This window comes from Pleurodeles waltl, chromosome 12, assembly GCF_031143425.1.
Source record: "Pleurodeles waltl isolate 20211129_DDA chromosome 12, aPleWal1.hap1.20221129, whole genome shotgun sequence".
NCBI lineage: Eukaryota > Metazoa > Chordata > Amphibia > Caudata > Salamandridae > Pleurodeles > Pleurodeles waltl.
In genome coordinates, this window is record NC_090451.1 from 475,390,388 (window position 1) to 475,408,363 (window position 17,976).

The window sequence follows — 17,976 nt, forward strand, 5'->3', positions numbered from 1 at the left end:
AAACAAAACAACATATTGTAAGATATGTCAGTCACCGGTTGTTTTTTAATCATGCTAACAAAAACAAAAAAACACCATTAAGCAAACCTAAATGTATCAAGTCAAGGTCAGTGAGAATGCCAGCTTACAATTACTTGGGAGTACAGCATGTGCCAGCTGCAAATTTAGTTTAAGGAGTATTTAGGGTTAGGCAGATGGGATACTAAGGGCCTTCTTGCGAGGCTGTTGGCCCAACGCAACTGTGGTGGTCTGACAGCCACATTACAACCATGGCCGGTGGACCCGCCAGGAAAAGCTATCCCCGCCAGTAACATTATTCGCAACGGGTTGACGGTGGTTAGAGTTGTAACCAGCCAAAGCACCACTGAACTCAGCACCGCCTGGCTGTTTACAACCCCACTTTCACCCAGCCTTTTAATGGTGGGGTCCCCGCCATGACAAGGCTGACAGAAAGCCGGTGCTGGGGGCCACAGGGGGGGCCTGCACAGGCCATGGCATGGGCAGTGCATGGGCCCCCTGCCCAGCAACATCAAAATGCGCACTGTCCGCACTGCATACAGTGCGCATTCCGAGGGTGCTGGAGTGCTAGGATACTGGCCTCGGCTCCCTTAAAAAAGCCAAGGCCAATATCCTAGCACTGTTCCCGCCAGTCAGCCCAGCAGGAACATTGTAATATGCTTGGGGGATGCCACCGGTATGACAGTGGCATCCTCCCCACGTCTTTGAAGGTCTGCTTTTACGACCGCCAAAGTCAGAATGAGGCCCTAAGTCAAACCCTGGAGGATAGCTCTCCTATTGTATTACCAGCGCCATAGGATTTTATGTACTTGCAATAAGGCTCACGGGACAGCTGCAACATTTCTGATGGAGTAACCCACCAGTCACACTCTAAATAAGGCCCAAAGTCATGAAATGATGACAAGGCTTAATAACCAGGTCTCACTCCTCTGACCTTGTTCTAGGGGTAGGTACTCCCAGGAAGTATGTTTCCTGTTGGAGTTAGAGGGCCTGAAATGATGATAACACCTTTATTCTAAAAGAGTCAGCAACAATTTAGACATTGGGGGTGTGGTTTGAGCAGCAAGATGGCGTTCACACTCTAAGAGTGCTCCAGACCCCTCTATCATCTGCTCTGAAATCCACAGCCCTCGATCGCCACAAAAGCTGCCCTGGACTAACTGCGGAGGCCACTACTCCAGTGCTGTACCTGGTTGTTATGGGTGACTGTAACGACCTCTTGGGCAATTGCTGACGCTGGTGTTGTCTGAGCAAAATGGCACCATGCAGCCTGTAGTGGAGGATCCTGCCCCCGGAGGCCCTATCCACCCATTCCTGGCACCTTTGGGGGCGCTGCGTATAGCAGAGGTCGCGTCGCTGTTATGGCCCTGGTCGTTGTCCTGTGGGGCAGCCCTCTGGAGACCGAGTGGTAGTGTGCCCATGGCTGCGGAATCTCCTGAGAAAAAGAGTGGGAGCGGTAGACCTCACAATGAGCTGGTGGCCAATTGGAGGTGGGAGCATAGTCACCCTTTGCTTCTCCTGTATCTACAGCTGCACAGTAGAGCGGAACACTGCCGTGCTTGGTGGGCCCCCTTGGCAGTGGTGACCCCGTCTGCCTGGCCACCATGAGGGCCTACGTCACTAGTGGATGTAGGCCCACTTATGGGCAGCCGCGGGTGTGCCGTTCCCTCACCCTGGGGCCTCTGGAGGCTTGCAGACCAGGTGAGGGGGAACACGCCGGCAGCACTAAGGATGGTGTAGCCCGCATTTGCGACTATCCCCCTTCCTTCCTTCTTTCCTTGCTCCCTGTGCCGCCTTCTGGGATTCCCGGATCAGAGGCGATGCATCAAGGGTCACAGAGAGGCCTTCTGCCACTCCCTGGGGCAGTATTTGATGGACACTTCCCCACACACAATGAAGGCCCTAGCCTGAGCATTGGATGGGCCACTCCTTCCTGAGGTAGGAACACAGGAGTGGAGGATTACCCAGGCCTGGCTGTCTGTGGCCACACTGTCACCTGCGGAAAAAGGATCGCTGCTGGGGGCCCCTGCCATAATGGGGAGGCCAGCAAAGTTATCTGCGACTGGTGGGAGCAGAGGTGCGACACAGGCCTGGGGGGTCCTCTGCTGGGGACTCTGTTTGAGGAGCTGCTGCCTGTGGACCAGCCCTGGACTCGCTGCCTCTGTCGTGGCCATGCCCCTGAAAGGATGACTCTTGCCCTGGTGCGGTGTGCCCTCCTGGGTGGCCTTATTGGTGGCACGTTTTGGGGAATGTGATCCTGGTGAGCACCTTGAAGAGCTGGGAGGTGGGGCCTGCCCTGTCAGGCTGCAGGTGAGGGAGTGTGCCTGACCACTGCAATGCCCCTCCCCTTGATTGCAGCATGAAGGACTGACAGTGGTGCTGGTGCACTGACACTGGCTCAGGGCCCCAGCTGCTCCCCATCTGTGGGTTGATGCTTTGGCAGCCCTGGTACTTCAAGTCCTGTGGGCTGCATCAGCTGCTTTGCCAGGAAGCTCCAGCAGCTTGTGGGCCCTCACCGCTGGTCCCTCTTTACTGCTCTCCTATTACCTTGCCTTTCTACAATCTCAGATCCACACTAGACCTCCTTGGAGACTGGTAACCTTGCTGATGTTTTGGGCTAGTGTCCGGGGCCTCTGAGCTGGACTTCACTCTTTCAGAATCTACAAGCTTTGTGTCCGGCGCCCCTGCTCTTGCTGCTGCATAACGTAACAAGCGGGCCGAACCCAGGTACTTACACAGACAACTGATGACGCATCTCTGACCATGGGCAAAGACAAGGCCTCTCGGTCCTCCACTGCTCAAACTGTCATTGAACAATACACTATTGGGACAACCACAGGCCTTCCCATAGACTATTGGGACAACCACAGGCCTACCCATAGACTCCGGAGCGAGGAAGACACCCCACCATCTGGTGACCTTGCTACAATTCTTCAGGCAATACAAACCTCAGAGGCAGCAGTGGAGAACAAGATTGGTGCTGTCCGTGTCGACAAGGTGCTGCTGCGCCAAGATCTCTGCAACTCCATGGCTCAAACCTCTGAAGCTGAAATAAGGCTGTCCATAGTCTAAGATGAAATGAAGGTCCTTAAATCATAGGTGTCAACTCTTCTTAAGTGAACTTCTGAAGGCGGTAATGCGAGGCCATGCCAAAAACTATATTCAATGTCAAGAGTGGGCCAAACTGGAGAGCATTACCTGGCTTGCGTCCCGTCAACTATCACTGCTGAGGGATGAGATAAGCCTTTAGGCCTCCACCGTGCAAATATATGTCTGGAGTGATAAAAATAGGAAGCTGCTCTACTGGCTAATTTTCCACCAACAAGCCACTAGGCTAATTCTAGAGATTATTGATGAGGTGGGGGTGAAACTGACTATGTTCTCAAGGGTGGTGGGGTCTTTTGCCCGTTACTATCTAACATTGTATGCTCCCTCCTAGACGGTCGAGCACACCTACTCTGCTCAATATCTCAAAAAGGTGCCTCTCCCATGACTGTCCCCTGTAGAGACCCAGGTACTGGATGAACCTATTATGCTAGTAGAAATAATATCTGTGATCTCCTCTATGGCTGCTGGGAAGACCTCTGGCCCGAACACTGTGTGATGCTCTGGGAGATGTTGTTCCCTCACCTTCTGGCCTCTATGAAGAGGTTGACCACTTAGACACCTTCCCGTCGAATATGGACATGGCCACCACAGTGGTTATTCCCAAAACTCACCCTCCCTCTCGTCATGCTCATACTACCATCCAATCTCCCTCATTAATGGAGACATGAAAATCTATGCAACAATCTTGGTGGCCCGACTCAAAAGAGTGCTCCACACCTTAAAACACCCTGACCAATGTGGATTCATTACCACACTGGGAACGAGGCACTGTATTCATCGCCTTTATGTGGCCCTAGCTCACCACCACCACCTGCTTCCTGATTTAGCGCTGCTACTCATTGATTTTGAGAAGGCGTTTGATACAGTGGACTGGGGCTATCTGTTGTTGGTATTACTACAGTCCGGAGTTGAGCCACGCTTCTGCAGACTGGTTCAGGCTTTGAACACCAACCCTATATCTCAGGTCCAGGTCAAAGGCACCCATTCACATTCATTCCCCATTCAGCTAGGCACCCGACAGGGTTGTCCCCTATCCCCCTCCTTTTTGTTCTGGTGATTGAGACACTGGCACAGGTGATTAGAGGGGACCCTCTCTTATGTGGATGAAGATGAGACTGGGGACCTGAAGATTGCATAGCTCTTAATGCTGACGACATCCTCTTATACTTAGCAAATCCGGCTACCAGTGGCCCCAGGTGTCTTCACTTCCTCTACTGCTTTGAGGTTGCCTCTGGCATCTGTATGAACCAATCTAAGTCAATTCTAGTGCCTTTAGCCCTAGCCCAATTCTGAGACTGCTGTGATTGGCAAAAAGAAGTGCCCATTCATCGTCTAAGCTTTAAGTATTGGGCATCTGGGTGTCCCTCCTCCCCGACCTCACCTGGCTTCTGAATCTCAGGCTTCTGACACAGAAAGCGAACGCTGACTCAACACAGTGGTGGACCTTCCCCTCAATGTCCTGGGTCAAATAGCTCTATATAAACTGATGGTTCTGCCACAATTTTTATATGTGTTTGAAAACATCCCAGTCTCTCTGCCGCATGCCTGGTTCTTGGCCCTGGACAGATCAGCATCAGCATTCCCTTGGTGTGGGACCCGGCACTGCATAGCACTCCACTAATGCCAGAAAGTCCCTTATGAATGCGGACTGGGCATGTCCAATCTCTATTTTTACTGCCTGGCATCCCAACTTCTGGTCATACATGATTGGTTTAACAGGGCTTACCAGCTCGAACCCTCCCAACTATATTTACCCCACATTTTCGGCCTACTCTACGGCTGTCCGCTCTCTATCAGTATGGCCTCAGTGACCAGGATGATTTTCCTGGCCTGGAGGGCAGCCTTAAGGCACACACACTGGGTGCACACCTTTTACACAATTTATGCCTCTTTGGCATGGTACATGATTGCATAAAGTGGCTAACCTGCAAGGATTTGACAAATGGGATCTGGTGGGTATATCTCATCTTGGAGATGTGTGGGCTGGTTCGCACATGAAATCCTTTCAAGATCTCTGTACAGAATACCTACTCTCACATAACCTGCAACTGCAACTCCGTCATGCCCTCCATGAGCATCTCACACATGTGGACTTGCTCCCAGAAAATAGCCTGATTGAAGCTAAACTTCTTATGGGAGCACTGGGGAAATGTGTTGTATTCCAAATATAAAAAACATTGATAATTAACACCTCAGGGGACCTGAACCCTATTAGAAACTGAGGGGAACAATGGCTAGGCCCAGTTGAAGATGCTGATTGGCGGGACATCTTGATGGCCCTCAGGACTATCACTATGTCCTCCCGCTTGCGATTGATATGGACATACTACTTATATGGAGCTTACCTCTCATCGGCCTGATTACATCCTTCAGGGCTCCTACAGGTGCAGAATTTCCCGGTGATGTCTACCACATGACTTGGCCTTGCCCGTGGATCCAAAAGTAATGGTCGGTGATAACGAATGAGCTCATAGAGATATATTGGTGGGAGGTCCCATTGCCCCCAGTGGTGATCCTTTTGGATGTGCCGGATGGGGTTGGGACACCCGAGCTGATCACACCTTCCTAGGTACAGACTTGGTGGTGGCCAAAAGAGACATTGTGACCAGCTGTAAATCACCTATTATGTACAGGTTTTATCTTCAATAAATTGACTGCTAATGTTTAATTGATATTTTTATTGACATTATAAAATATGTCATGAGTGCTGTAATATCTGGGGTAATTAGCAGTGCATGGCGAGGCCGCGAGTTAAAGTTAGCTTGTGGCCAGGCCCTGCAATCAACCCCCTGTACCCACCCCACCTTATACTACTCAGAGCCTTCGGCTATGAACAGCATGGGTTGGCTGCAGGGCCAGGACTGCGGACAGTCCCTGCGGCAAACCCTCTAACCACCAAACCCCGCTTTGGGTTTGAGAATAGGTGTGAGAGGGTGTGTCTCGGTTTGAGGCTGCCTGTGAGAGTGTCTGTCTGGGTGCGGGTGTGTAAGTGTCTGATTGCACTCCATTAGATGGAAGATCCATTCACCTCCTTAAAGTATTTCAGATTGTTTTTTAATATAGAATAACAGAGTAAGCACACTTGCTTTGCCTTTGCCAAGCCTAGGAGTTAGGATAATTTGTCCTTTTCTAGAAGTAGAGCTTTAACTAGGGCACCTGCTGTGTTTATATTAGGAAGTTCTTCCTGTTGAGGTTCAATTTCTGTGAAATGAGCATCGTGGCCAGAGCGGCCTGTTCTTATTTTTTTTTTTTCTGGGGTCTCGGGCCCAGCCTTACCAGTTACTTTTTTCTGGGAGGTGGGGAAGTGTGCAGCCCTCTTCCCCAGCTGGTTAAAGCCCCAGGGACACCATCACACAGGGCCCAGCCTCACCATTTACTTTTTTCTTTTGGGGGAGGGGGCCATGCAGCCCTCTTCCCCCTTGCTGATTTTGGCCCATCCCCCAGGGCCCGCCATCTATCCTTGGTGCCCAGCAAGGCAACCAGTGTGCGCAGGTGACCGTGGGGGGAGCCTGAAGGTCCCCGCAGTCCCAATTGGCTCCCCTCCTCCTGTGGGAGCTGGCATTGCGTTTGCACACAGGGAGCTGCTAAAGATGCAGCTACTTGTCTGCAAAAGCAATTGTTTCCTCTGTTTACCTGCCCGCAGGAAGGGAAACAGAGGAAACCTAGGTTTACAGCAAGTGAGAGCTGTTTGACTGCTCTCACTTGCTGCAAGTGGAATATTTGCTGTGACTTGGCAGGAAATGTCAAATTTCCTGCCAATTCACAATAAACAGCTATGCCCCAGGAGTGGGCACCCGGAACATAGCAGGAGCCGGCCCTGGAGGGTGGTAGTCCCCAGGGCCATTTTTGACTCCTCGAGGTGGGCGGGTGGCCCCCTTCCAACGTTAAGCAGCTCTGGGGAGGTTGTGGTCCTGGGGGCTGGGGGTCCATGATGGACCCTCTTCATTAGTTAAATTGAGCTCCTCAAAGGTGGTGGTCCCCATGGCTGTGGGGGGCTGTGCAGCCCCCGCACTCTATATCAGTTAAGCCCCATGGAGGTGCTGGTCCCCAGAGTTGCAGGGGGACCTCACGGCCCCTCTTATAGTTACAATTAAACCCTGGGGGTGGTGGTCCCTAGGTTATAAAAATGCCCTCGGTGAGGGCCCTGTATGCCCCTCCTTTATTTTTAGTAGACCCCCAGTAGCTTGCCCACCCTGGGGATTTAGTAAAACAAGTGTGGAGCCTGTGCTTGCTTTTTTATTTTTTATTTTTTGCTGCAAATTTCCGAATCTTCCACACATTTGTGACAAACATTTAAAAGAAATGCTCTTTTGCCCTGGGAAGGTGACTCTGGGACCACAGCACCAGACCTAAGTTTCAGGGTATCCCTACTCTGACAATTTATTTTCTTTTTTCACTTTTTCAACTGAAACCGAGTCCCAAGGTGGCTACCAACACTTTCAGGTTAAAGTGTTGGCAGCCAATCAGAGCTCTGCATTTCCCTGCATGAGCATGTCATTATTTGCAAAGTAATCGAGGCCAGAGATATACAAATTTGGATCTCCTTACATTTCTCAATAACTACTAAACAGATTTACATCAAATAACTGAAAACATAACCTGCATACTGAAAGCTTCCTTTGTGCCAAATTTGGTTTTGAATTCCTCTAGAGGACGCAGAAATAGTGCTGGATAAGATTCAAAATCAATTAAAAACTTTGGAACAAGACATAGAACAGCTAACATTAAGACAAGATGAATGTAAAATAAAAAGTGATTTTACTTTGAAAATCAACAAACGTGAAGAAAATGTAAAAATACGGAAGCAGTTTAAATTTGAAAGAGACAAATTGGATTATGAAGAAGGAAGAATTTTCACATTTGCCAGGAAATTTCAAAATGCCAAACAAAAAGAACAAATAGGTGCGTCCCAATCAGAAAAAATCCATTATCGAGTCTATATCAACAGACACTAATTTGAGTGAATGAGAGGGAGTTTCTGCAGTATCAAAAGAACATAAATCCACCGTTTTAAATGAAATGTGCCTCGCCCTCCAACAACAGTCAAAGGAGCAGCAAGTCAAAGGAAAAAGGAGAGGAAAAGGACGGGGCGCAAGAAGAACAAACGTACAAGAAGGGGACAAAGAGGTAAAGCAAAAAAGCACCAGAGCACAGACAGCAGCATTGTTCAAGAACTAAATGTAATCAATCTGTCCAGTAGAGAAATGTCCCCTTCAGAAGAATCCTTATTGAAGAAGGGTTTGAGTTTTTGTCCTGCTAGTGATATGGACATGGTACAAACACAAATAGATCTGTATAAATATATACGCAAAATCAAACTTGCGAGAATATTCAAAAAGGTGGATGCCAAGGAAAAACCAGACTTACCAGAACCAAGGTATGACTTAACAGTGGGGGACAAAGATACATTCATGACCCAGGTGAATTTAAATACTACAGAAATCGGAAATATAATAAAGGATGCAGAGGTGATGCCACCGGTAGGAGCAGGCCTTACGGGAAAAAAAACAAAATCATTGTTTTGCCCTGTATTACCAGCATTCAATAAAATAGATCTATTTGCTGAAATGGTAATTCATGATCTATATAATCAACGTTGGCACAAACATGACAATAATCTATCCTTAGTGGAGAAACATGCTCTTCGGAATTTACAACTGGATGTGACTTTGGAGATTAAACCTGCAGACAAGGGTGGTAATATTGTAATGCAAAATAAACAAGATTATGTAAAGGAGGCCATGCAACAACTTTCTGACAAAACGTGTTATAAACCAATTAATTCCAATCCAACAACGAAATTGAAGGATCAAATCCCTTTGCTTTTGAGTCAATGAGAAAGCCAAGGTTTAATTGATTCAGATGAAGCAAAATATTTAAAAGTGGAATATCCAACTACTCCAATGAGGTATTTTCTACTGAAAATTCATAAACATCCTACTAATCCTCCGGGAAGACCTATTATATTAATGGATCATTATTGGAACCTATGTGAAATTACATTGATTTTTGTCTGGCAACTTTAGCATGTAATTTAAATTCCTACTTGCGGGACACAGGGGATCTATTGCGACATTTAGAAGGTATCCCCTGGCAAAATTCCTACAAATTAATAACAATGGATGTGGTATCACTTTACACAAATATTGAACATAATATAGGTATACAAGCATGCAAATTTTTCTTAAGCCAACGTAATATTCAGTTTTTTTAACATAATGACATGCTTATGGAAATGATTAATGTATGTCTTACCAATAACTTCTTTCTTTTCTATCAGCAATTATATTTACAAACAAAAGGTACAGCTATGGAATTTTATTTTTCTCCACATTTTGCTAATCTAACAGTGGGGACATTTGAACAATGTACTGCCTGGTCGGAAGAAAATGAGAAGTACTTGCAAAAAGTAATAAGCTGGTTTAGGTTCAAAGATTATTTTTTCTTCATTTGGGATGGTACAGAGAAAAAGGAATAAGTCACAATATTAAATAACAACACAGCAAAATTGAGCTTTACAAATGAAATAAGTGCCACCAGGGTAACATTTTTGGACATGAAAATATATATCAAGGCAGGTTCAGTGCAAGCAACATTACATAGGAAAATGACAGCAACAAATTCAATTTTGCATGCAAATAGTTTTCATCCACCAAACACGAAATGGAATATTCCTTCTGGAGAATTTCTTCGAATTAAAAGAATCTGCTCAGAACCTAGTGAATGTGAAAAAATCTCAAAGCCTCCACAGAGTGATTTGAGGCCAGAAAGTATCTAAAAAAATGCCGGAACATATAAGTCAGATTTCAAGATTGGACCTAATTCACAATACAAAACCAACATCTAAAAAAGGTTCAGAAAACCAGTTACGTTTCATCACCACATTTTTGAAAGATGTCCCTGGAATCCGGATAATTCTAAAAAGACACTGACCTATTTTGCAAAGGGATCCAATAGTTGGGGAAATCATGGGAGATCAACCGCAAAGGACATTCAGGCGGGTTCCTAATTTGAGAGATAAACTAATGAGAAGCCATTTTAGTTATGGAAAGAAAAAATGGTTACAAAAACCAGGTTTTTGAAAGTGTGCAGACTGTAAAGCGTGTAAGATTGGGAGGAGCAAAAAGGAATATTCTATTGGTAATGGGTCTGTAAAACCAATCAGACAATACATTACATGTAAAAGTCATTTTACAGTTTACGTCATTGAATTTCCTTGTGGTTTAAAATATGTAGGTAGCACAATATGTGAAACAAAAAAACTAATTATGGAACACATCCGAGCAACAATAAATTTGGATAGAAGCTATGCTACAGCAAGACATATGGAGCAAGCACACAACAACCAATAGGAACTAATGATATATTATGGAATAGGCCATGTACCCCTGCATGAACGTAGGGGAGACAGAGAGAAACAATTGTGTCAACTTGAATCAAGACATATCTAGGAGATTCGCTCATTGACCCCTTTTGGTTTGAATCAGGATGAGGAATTATTTGTACATTTGTCATAATCTCAAATTTGTTCAGAATTATGGGAAACCACTACAAATGTAGATCAATAACAGAAATGGCCTTTTTAGCCCGGTTAATGGAAAAAAAATGGAATTACAAATTTGGTATCATATTAAGAGTTTGGCAGATCCTTTGGCTTACACTGTTCAGTGTTTATACATCTTACATATAACATATAGTTTATGGTGGGTAGCTCTGGTTAAAGTAAAGTTGTGTAGTCGTGGTGTAAAAGGAATCAATATTGCTCTTATAGAGAGTAGAAAAGATAAATGTGAAGTAAGCAATGCGGTGTGATGAGTTATTGTAAGAAATTCTGATATATAAATATAATGGTTATTATAGACATTAAATTGATATGTGTATGATTATATATGGGATCATCTTAACCACTAAGATATTATGGTGACTCGACACCTAGTAAAATCTTGGATCAGTAGCTTCTAGATACTTACACCACTGTAAGTTCATGAATGGTTAGTAAAATATGTGACTACGTTACCCATAATCCAATTGAAAATGCTGAGCAAACCCGATATCTTAAAATGTTAGAAAATAACGTTTCTTAGGTGATGTTATATGTATAGAAAAGAACCGAACGGTGGAGTTGTAAAAAGACAAGATGATTATGTTTTTAAAACGGGTTCCTTTTTGGATATAAACACTGAAAAGAGTCCAACAGGAAGTGCCTGTGAACAAGGTCAGCATGACCGAAATGCGTTAGGGGGTTAATAATTGTTTTTGCACGGTTTATGGAGCTCAGCATTAAAGCGCAAAAATTATACTTCAACTTTGGAGTGCAGTTAATCTTTCCTAAAAGAAAGAAACAGTGGAATTCATCACGGCTGGCCCAGCCGTAAGCCAACAACACCAGGAAAATGAAAGCTCGCCGTAGTTCACCACTGTAGGGCAACAATGTATCATATATATATATGTATATATATATATATATGTACCCACGCTTATATAGTGTAACTTTGGTGCTGTTTGACAAACCTTCCTGAAAATTCAGATATAAATTAGTTTAGCTACTGCCTGGAAAGTTTTGTGGTGATTTGTCAAGCGGGGGCCAAGAAAAAGAAGCAGTCCCAAAATACTTTTCCTCATGTTATGTCAATGGGGATTTTGCAATTTTTGAACACGACTACTACACTGGAGGATTTTACAATAAATTTGCAAGAAAGGTAGATCTTGGACCATGGTATTTGGTGTAAATTTGTTCAGTAGTTTTAGAGTAGTTAAATGAAATAAAATATATATATCTAGGGACTTTAATCCGAAGCCCAATGGGGAAAAAAACTCACCCACTCACATACCATACTCACAACCGTGCACAGCCAAAGGATGTGCGTAGCGTTGAGTTGGGTGCATGTTGGCCACAACCCTTGCTATGCACTGCCATAGGGTGCACCAGAAAGTAACTTTAGGCTGTGAGTTATAGTTTCTAGACATTAGTATAACTGTAACTGCTGAATTTCCATGGTTTTGTGTGGGTAAAATGTGCACCTAACTCTAACATCATTGTAATCTTTGTTTTTTTCAGTGCTCATGTATATACATAAATTGTCAGATATTTTCTGGCTGAGCCACTCTCCTGCTGGCAATAATTACTCAACATCCCATAATGTGAGCTTTCAAGAACTGTTCAGAGTTTAATGTAACACAAAATTCTCAAATTTCATAAATTTTTCAAGAAAAATTAGAATTTCACCCATACCTGGCCATAAAGTTCACATGAAAATTCATGCTATTTAATAACACTGCTAATGTCCCCTTTTCGAACCCCATATGTATGCACTTGCATGTGCAAAGTTAAGAAATGTGTGAAATGTAAATGTTTTTAGTATAATCTCTTTAAATATGTTTTCCTTGTAGTGTCTTTCCTTCCTAAATATGCACTCTAATATCTGAATATACTGGTCACACCTACGCCTGGTCAAAATGTGTTTGAGAGTTATTTTCGTGACCTTAGCATTGTTAATCTAGAGAAATACATGTTATAATCTTCTTAATAAACTGGTATGGTTATTGAGTGACGTTTTATATTATTGATTGTATTGATGATTGTTGATGCTCATATTGCCCATTGATGACATCCCCTCAAACCTATGTTGCATCGTTCCATCGTCCTTTAGCGCAGAACCCACTATTCTGTGTAAATAATAGCTAGCATTCCGTGGTGCTTCAGCATGTGTTAGACCTGTCAGTCTTCAGGTAGTCTTCATCCCAAACGTTTTGCCTTACTCCTCCATTTTTGCTGATCTTCTTTTTGTTGGCCTTGGGACACTTTAGCACTGATAAAAAAGTGCCAGCATTTATGGGGTTTCTCCTCTAAACATGGTAACATTGGCTGACATCCAACTGGCACAATTAATTTACTTGTATGTCCCTAGTAAAGTGATACTGTATGTACCCAGGGCATGTAAATTAAATGTTACTAGTGGGCCTATAGCACCAGTTTTACCACCTACTTAAGTAACCCTGTAAAACTCAGGCCTGCCATTGCAACCTGTATGTGCAGTTTTAATCTGTTAATCCATTTTGGCAAACTAAACCTTTTCCAGGCCTAAACCTTCCCTTTTAATACATAGATCACCCCTAGGATAGGCCTTTCATAGCCCCTAGAGCAGGGTGCATGCCCTGTTAGTGAAAAACTCTTAAGAATGTTTTACTCTACTCCTGCAAGTCCTGCGTCAACTATAGGATAACATTGGGTTGCCTTATTACTTTTAATGTGTGATAACTTTCAATTGGGAGCAGGTAGGAATAATGAGTTTGGTGTCTCAAGCATTATAATTTTAAACTCTCTTTAATGATAAAGTTAGATTTTATGTATCAATTCTGAAAATGACACTTTTAGAAAAATTGCATTTTCTTTCCTCAACCATGTCAATGTATAGCTGCAGTTGTTTTTTGTGTATTGCTCCCAGACAGTAAGACAAAAGAGCATCCGTGCTACTACTGCTGTTTCTCTAACCATCTCTGTTGTTCCTGTTGCCCTTGTTGCCACTGTTGCCTCAGCCATTTCCCTTACTCCTCTTGCCCCTGACATTGTCACCCCATCATCCTAGTCTGTGTCCTTCCTGTCAGGTTCTGTTTCAGCCCCCAGGTTTGCCCTGTTTTCACCTTTTCTGCCATCCATGTTCTTTGATGGTTTACTATTGCTCCCTTATTCTAACAGACAGGATGGAGCCACTTGTTTATCCAGACTAGTTTTCACCAGGCAGTACTGAGTCACCTGTATATCCAGACTTGTTGTCACTAGCTGCCTGTTACCCAGACTTGTTTTCCCTTCCTGCCCATATACAAAAACTGTTTCTTAAATAACAGGACAGAGACACCTGTTTATTAAGACTTGTTTTGTAAGCTGTTGTTTCTGTAAACACTTACCTCTTGTTTAACAGGAAGACTCTAGAGAGTTCACATTGTTTGCCAGGTGTTTTTTTATAAACACATGCCTTTTGCATAACAGGAAGGAGCTAGACAGGTCTGGACTGTTCTCATGCCATTGTGATGTTTATATAAATTCACACTTGCATCAGAAACCTGCTTTGCTTTGTGGGTGGCAAAGGGAAGAGCTGCACTCTGCTCACTCTCCTGGAACCTGAAGATACTTAGCGAATCATCGACTTCCAGCTGAAGCTTCTACGATCCGATGAAAACTGGAATCCCTCCTAAGCTCAGCACCGCTTCACCAGCCCTATGAAAGAAGAGACCAACAAAAGTCAAGTAAGCAAATTTAAAACTCTCTCAAGGAGTTTCTACAGCACAGATAACAGGGGAAATAAGCTTTTGTCAATTAGAAGCGCTATGCAAGGCTGGCGATTTGTGACTCATGCTTGTGCACTAAAATAATTTTGACTTTAGAACTTGTTTGCAGGACTCTTGAAGTAGGACATGTGTCACATTTGTAATTCAGAATCAAGGCAAGAGGATTGTCCACTTCTCTCTTTTGGAATACACATAAGGCAGGGCATTTCCAATGCAATCCTATGAGAAGGCAGGACTCACAGCAGTGAGACACCAAGTTAGGCTGTTTGTCACTACCAGGACAGGCCACGCAATCATGGCACATGTCCTTCTTTCTATATACAAGGCACCCTGCCCAAAGGGCTAGCTAGGGCATACCTTAGGGGTGACTTACATGTAGTAAAAGGGGAGTTCTGGTCCTGGCAAGTAAATTTAGATGCCAGGTCCCTGTGGCAGAAAACTGTGCACACACAGGCCCTGCGCTAGCAGGCCTGAGATAGGTTTGACAGGCTACTTCAGTGGCTGGTGCAAGCAGCGCTGCAGGCCTACTAGTAGCATTTAATTTACAGGCCCTTGGTATAGGGATACCACTTTACAAGGGACTTATAGGTAAATTAAATATGCCAATTAGGTATAAGCCAATCATACCAATTTTGTAAGGGAGAGCACATGCACTTTAGTACTGGTTAGCAGTGAAAGATTGCCTAGAGTCAAAACGTCAGCCAACAAAGGTCAGAAAAATAAGGAGGCAAAAGGCAAAAAGCCTGGGGAATGACCCTGTAAAACGGCCAGGTCCAACATATAGGTACCCAGGAAGAGGGAGAAGTGTCAACCATCTGTCTACCATCCACTGCCAGACCTTCAGACCATGGAAGAGCGCCACATCATACTTTTATATCGCCTGAATCGGCAAACAATAGTGGATTTATGTCTTCAGTTGGAGCCAGATCTGATACCAGCTATTAGTAATCCAACTAGCATACCACCCGTTGTACATGTTATGTTAATATTGCACTTTCTACCCACAGGGTCTTTCCAACATACAGTGGCCCTGTCAGCTAGCATGTCCCAACCTATGTTCAGTCTGGCTTTAAAGCATGTCCTCTCCGCACTGTTGAAACACCTGGACAGCTACATCCAGTTTCCCCAACATAAGCCCACATGAAGACTGACTTTTATGGTTTTGCATACCTCCCACATGTGATGGAAGCTATTGATGGCACACATTTTGGCTTTGTCACGCATGCAAATGAACAAGTATAAAGCAAAAGAAAAAACTTCCATTCCATCAACGTGCATGCATATATGCCCCGTTCCTTAACAGGATACTCTGCATAGCCAAACCGTCCTTAGTTGTTGATGCCACTAAGGAATCCAACACTGACAAATGTTTGTGTCATTCCACCAGATGCAAAGTCACTGGATTATGATTTACCTGTGATCAGGAACTGTTTTACTGCCCTCTGTCTACAGCTTGTTTTATGTGATGTTGTATTACTTTGGTTTGGTATGTGATAAGGCTCAAGCTGGTGACACCATTCACTTTTCTGTTTGCCTCTTCTACAGGACAATATCTGACAAGGCCCTTCCTTCTATGGTCTGGGGCCTGTATCTTGGTATATCTATCTGAACACAATATTAGTCAGCCATTCTTGGCTTAGACAGTACAGACATATGGGCAGCCTATGTGCTATACAGTGAAATATGATGTATGGTGTGACCAGACACCTGTAGGAATGTGTTTCTGTGTGTTGTTAGTAATCCTTAGCAGGACACTGTACCTGTAACATATCCCGCTTTGCATTAGTATCTTGTGTCTTCCTCATTTGCTTCACATAGTCTGACATCTCTACTCAGCAAAATGTGGAACAAAATCAACCAGACAAAGACTTTGTGATAGGTGGAGTCCTTGCAAAATTGTGCTTTAAAACTGAAGTGGGGCGTGGTTGAAAAGAACTGTGAAGGGTTCTGTCATGGTGGTTGAAATCATTGGTGTAGATGCCACACAATTGTATGTCCAAAGTCCAATGTACTCTTCCCATAGGAAATGGATTGTGGTTGAAGAACAGTCAACAGAGTTAATATGTGGCACACAATGGAGGTTCTTCAGAAATAAATCACTTGCGGGCAGTGGTAAGTGTCTTGCCATCCATACCTCGTGGATGTCCTTTGCTGGATGTCCCCGCTTGTGTGGAGGGGTAATCTGCTGCTAGAGCGGCAGGGGTGTCCGTGGCAGGCTCTTCCCCTAACTGGGCCTCCTTTCCAGTGGCTGACACAGATAAAGGGAAAGGTGTTGCTTCAAGAAAAGAAGGGGTAGATTGTTGTTGACAAACCCTGATCAGGGTACTATTAATGTCCATTAACATCCCTGTTAGAGAGGCCATGTTGGTATTATGGGCCTCTCACTATTCACACATATCCCTATGGATATCCCTCTGTAGCTGCTTGATCTCCCGGAATTCTGCAAATACCAGGCCCATCACACCTTAGGACTCCTGATGGACCCACAAGATGTGACTGATGGTGTCCATCCAGATTGGCCTCACCCTGCTGGTCCCCAACATCCCTCCAATGCACCCTACCCCTGCATGCCTGTGCTCTTGCCACAGCGTGCCCCCTTCCACTAGTTTCCATGACCATCATTGTCCACTGTGTGGTGTTGCAACTCAGGATCCTGGACTGCGGAGCACAATATGGTTGCCACTGTCCTAGGTACACAGGTTGGGTGGTGAATAGCTGCCTGTGATATAGAGGCAACCGGACTGTGAGGTGTTGATGTGGCCACAGTGAGACTTACAGTTGGGGTCTGACCAAGTTGTCCAGATAGGCCTGAACTATCCTCCATGTCCAGATGTCCAGGAGTGTCTTCTTCACTGAGGGCTCAGCCATGGGGGTAAGGTCAGTCTCTTCTGTGGGCTTTGTGTGGCCAGTGGCAGCTTGACCTGATACAATGTTATTGATTGGATTGTGACATCTACCTTCAAACATTTACAGTAACATTTTGCAAAGTCCTTGTACATAGCTGATTCACAGGTTATCCTATTGTGACAGGCACCCATGCTATTGGTTGACTTGACCTGACATTTGTGAAGCATGCCAATTCCATTAAAGTCATGCAGCTGTTGAATGGTGCAGGCAATTAGCACTTGGGAGGATGGGCTGAAAATTAAATCTTGCTACCAGTGCAGGCAAAACAGTGGCATGGTCAGATGTGGCTTTGCCCATTTTGATGCCTAATAGCTTGTTATACAGGCAGACCCAGGCGTTTGTTGTACATGTAACTGGAGTCATGTGGTCAGTACAGTGTTAATGTGTCTGCAGCCAATACAATTCTGGTGATGCATCTTGAGGCCTTGGGGATCATTTCTGTTGCACACTGAGTGACCTGTCCTTCCTGTCCTCAACAGTTTCATCTTGGTGTAGGAGTTCAAGATGGAGCTAGGTGCCCAGACACTTCTCTGAGTGAAGCATAAGATGCATCTTGGTCCCTCCCAGGTGAGTAAATCTAAATTGAGAGTTAGCAGGCAAGGGTTTTTAGACAAGTGACCAGTGATCTGCTGTTTGGAGTCACTTCAACAGTGCCTC